At 41.9% G+C, this 3,702-nt stretch overlaps 1 pseudogene across 1 annotated transcript; it reads right to left on the bottom strand.

The window, feature by feature from the left end:
* Positions 1-1,257: 1,257 nt before the first annotated feature.
* Positions 1,258-3,312, bottom strand: LOC309974874 (pre-B-cell leukemia transcription factor 1-like; annotated as a pseudogene). The gene has a single exon. The product of its transcript is annotated as a pre-B-cell leukemia transcription factor 1-like (transcript).
* Positions 3,313-3,702: the final 390 nt, after the last annotated feature.

Genomic DNA, 3,702 nt, shown 5'->3' with positions numbered 1-3,702 from the left:
GGTCTAATATTTCTTTTGTTAAGTTTGCTTTTGCTTTCCTTCTTTTGTGTGTTCTCCTAAGCAATATAGATCTTCTCCTTCCCCCCTTATTAAAAAAAGAAAAAGGAAGCATAGCCTTTAGATTCACAGACCTGATTTCAGCTTGGCCACTTACAAATCACAGTTCTGCCACTTTTCAGTTTTGTTACTTCTGACAAAATATTTTATCTCCCTGAGGCTCAATTTCATCTTTAAAATGAAAATATCTACTAATCCCATTCTGTCATTTAACTAGTTTTGTGACCTCAGGCAAATTATTTAATCTGAGCCTCAGTTTTTCCATATATGTAATGAAATTGTCTTAAATGAGGTGATATGTAGAAAAGTGTCTGCTGTTAATAAGCCCTCAGCAAGTGTTGTTTTCTCCTCATACTCTTCCACCTCGTCTAAATCCTGCATATCATTTAAAGTTTGCTTCAAGTTTTGTTTGCTATAATCTTTCCTTTGCTAGGTTATAGCATGCTCCTTTTTTCCAGAGTTATTGCACTTGCTTTGTATATCTTGGGTTCTTATTGATAGATTAGTATGGGTCAGCATTGTATTGAGAACTTATTAAAAATGCAGTTGCTTGGGTCGCATTCCTGATTTCATGGGTTTGGCATGGGGGGAGGTCAGGGCATCTGTGTTTTTACCTCTCTCCTTCAGATTTTCTGATTCTCAAAGGTGATCATAATTTCTCACGTATTTGGTAGTAATTATGTGCTTCTTATAGTTTATATTTGTTAGGTAATTCTTATATTATTATGTAACCCTTCAGGTGTTCTAGTTTATACCCAAATAGGCCGGAAACTCCACAAGGGCACAAAATACCCATAATAGTACTTTGTACTTAGTTTAAAGGTTGATAAGTTGCCCCCCCTTTTTTTTTCTTTTCCCTACTGAAGTTTGGATCCAGTTTAGAAATAGGACACAGAAGTCAGATAGATGAAGATTCAAATGTAGGTTTATTTTATTTATTTACTTACAACAGTTTTACTCATCCTGTGTTAATTTAAGACCCTATGTTTCCACTCGCAGGTTTTTTTGTTTTGTTTTGTTTTTTGTTTTTGCAGTATGTGGGCCTCTCACTGTGTGGCCTCTCCTGTTGCGGAGCGCAGGCTCAGCGGCCATGGCTCACGGGCCCAGCCGCTCCGCGGCATGGGGGATATTCCCGGACCGGGGCACGAACCCGTATCCCCTGCATCGGCAGGCGGACTCTCAACCACTGCGCCACCAGGGAAGACCACTCGCAGTTTTTTTAAAGTTGCAAATGCAACCCTGATTTTTCTTTTAAAAGATTACAATGTACATTACATTTTATTAAGGGAAACAAGGAGTTAATTGCAAGATGCAAAAAGATAAGAAAGAGACAAACTACAGCGTGAGTATTGTTCAGAGGTAGTAAGTAAGCACTCTAAGCTACAGAACATGTTGAAATTCTGTTGGTTTGTATGAGTTCACATGAGGTAATAAAGCTGTGTTTTGATTGGTGAGATGTATAAATACTCTTTTGCTGCACTATATACAACACTTCAGAGAGCAGGGCCTTTGTGAATGCCCAGAGGACGTAGCAAACCTTGACAAGTCTGTGCAGCACCCAGTGCACACCGTAAAACCCCAGACGGATCTCGTGGTCACCTCTATCAGCAGCAAGTATCTTCAGCTCTCAAAACAGTCTGGATCCATAATTTAATTTCCGAGCAGACTCTGGGCACTGGTGCTTTCAGAGAGAGAAAAGATGCTACCAGTCTCTGATCTAATTATAACATAAGAGATCGAAACCCAAGTGTGACGAGGAAGATTCTTAAACACAACCATCATTAACAGGTAGCCAAACAGCTCCTTTATTCCAACTCCATTAGTGATATGAAAGAAGGACAATCAAAGTCTGCAGTGGAAATATGCAAGAAGTTCAGTTTAGGTGAGGTGAGTCTTTGTATCTGCTTTAGCGACTGAGGTTTAGCATATATTGTACTTTTTACCCTTAAGGCCAAGTAATTGGCAAGTGAGAAACCGTTAATGTAAAATATTGGTAATAAATTATAATAAAATAGCTATAGGACTGTCAACAGTGTTAAATCTTGGCCTAATTGGATAAAGTGCTTTTTTAACATTGTGTGTTTTTAAGTATAAATTCAAATGACTATGATTCCTTAAAAAACAGATTTACCAAGTTCTCTAATAAGACAAGGTTTTACAGTAAAGCTGTAGATGGTGGGCTACAAAAACGCTTTCCTTTTCCTCCTGTTAGTCTGAATGCACTTATCAAGGCATGTCAGCTCAGGGAAAGGTGTTGCCAGAGATTAGTTAGAGGTATCAGAGTGCACACTTCCTGGGCCTTCTGTAGGAGAAATCACAGAAGATGGAGTTGTTGCGTCCTGCCAGCTTCCATTAGCGTTTAAAGTATGTGGACTGTACAGTGAATTTCCTCCAAGGCCATCAGCGTATCCCCCCATCTGATTGGTCACATGACGGGGGATACCCACCAGAATTTGGCGTGGTGGGCGAGTTGGTCTGGTGGTTCTGCACGGCTGCGGCCACTGCATGTGCAGCTGTCACAGCTGTCTTTGCAGCGTGGAGATGGGCTTCTTCCTGAAACTTGCCGATATTCTTCTTGTACCTGATTCGTTTGTTGCCAAACCAGTTGGATACCTGTGACACTGTGATGCTGCATTTCTTGACCAGCTCCTCTTCGGCTTCTTCACTGCGGTAGGGGTTGCTGAGGTGTGAGTAAAAGTATTCATTCAAGATTTCTGTGGCCTGTTTACTGAAGTTACGCCTTTTTCGTCTGGCATCAAGGAACCTTGATCTTAAAATCATAACTGCTTCACAAGTGCTTTGAGCTGCATCTGAATGGAACTAAATTTTCAATGGATGATGCCTACCATTCTTTCCATCTCTTTTGGGGAAATGGGACGTGTTCTACTCTGCTCTCGGAGAAGGTTCATCACGTGTGTAGTGAATTCATTACATGCCTTTCTCAGGACCTGAAACCCCTTCTGCCAAAAGCATATTGTCCAGTCTCATTAGCTGGGGGTCGGGAGGATCCCCCTCCTGGGCTCCTCTGATGCTGAGACCTGCTAGTGTTGGAGGGTCTCCTGCAGAGGTGGGGGGTGGCTGTGGTTCACCATGGGGACAAGGACATGGGCAGCAGAAGTTGTGGGAAGTACTCCTTGGTGTGAGCCCCCCCAGAGTCTGCCCAAATGTAAGTTTAATTACCGAAAAAGTTGTTTGCAAAATGCGGCTGAGGTTTGCAGCAACAGTGAGCTTCCTAGTGTTGCACTCCAGAATCACTCAGACTTAAACCTCAGGTTTCAATGTCCTCAAGAGTAAAGCTTGTCCCACTACGTTTACTGCTGTCTGGTCTGACAGCAGACCAGAACAAATGGCTCTCTTCAGTCAGACAAATGTGAAATGGAAAGGAGAGGAGAAGTAGCTGAGCCTCAGAATTCCTCCTCTCAAATTTGTCATCAGACCAGTTACTCCCTCCTACCTAGGGAGGAGTTAATGAGAAGTTAGAGGTCGCCCGTGACTGTTACCTGAGGAAGTCTCATGTGGAGTATGAGAGAGCTTTTTTGCCCTCAGTGGTACTCAGTAGGTATTTGTTAGTGGATTTTTTTACTACCTTACATTGCATCAGCATGCTGTGATTTTTAATACCTAAATGAGAAGTTATAGAGTTAT

The sequence above is a fragment of the Leucopleurus acutus genome, assembly GCF_964270905.1.
Source record: "Leucopleurus acutus genome assembly, chromosome: 18".
Classification (NCBI taxonomy): Eukaryota; Metazoa; Chordata; class Mammalia; order Artiodactyla; family Delphinidae; genus Leucopleurus; species Leucopleurus acutus.
This window is presented reverse-complemented; position numbering and strand designations above follow the sequence as displayed.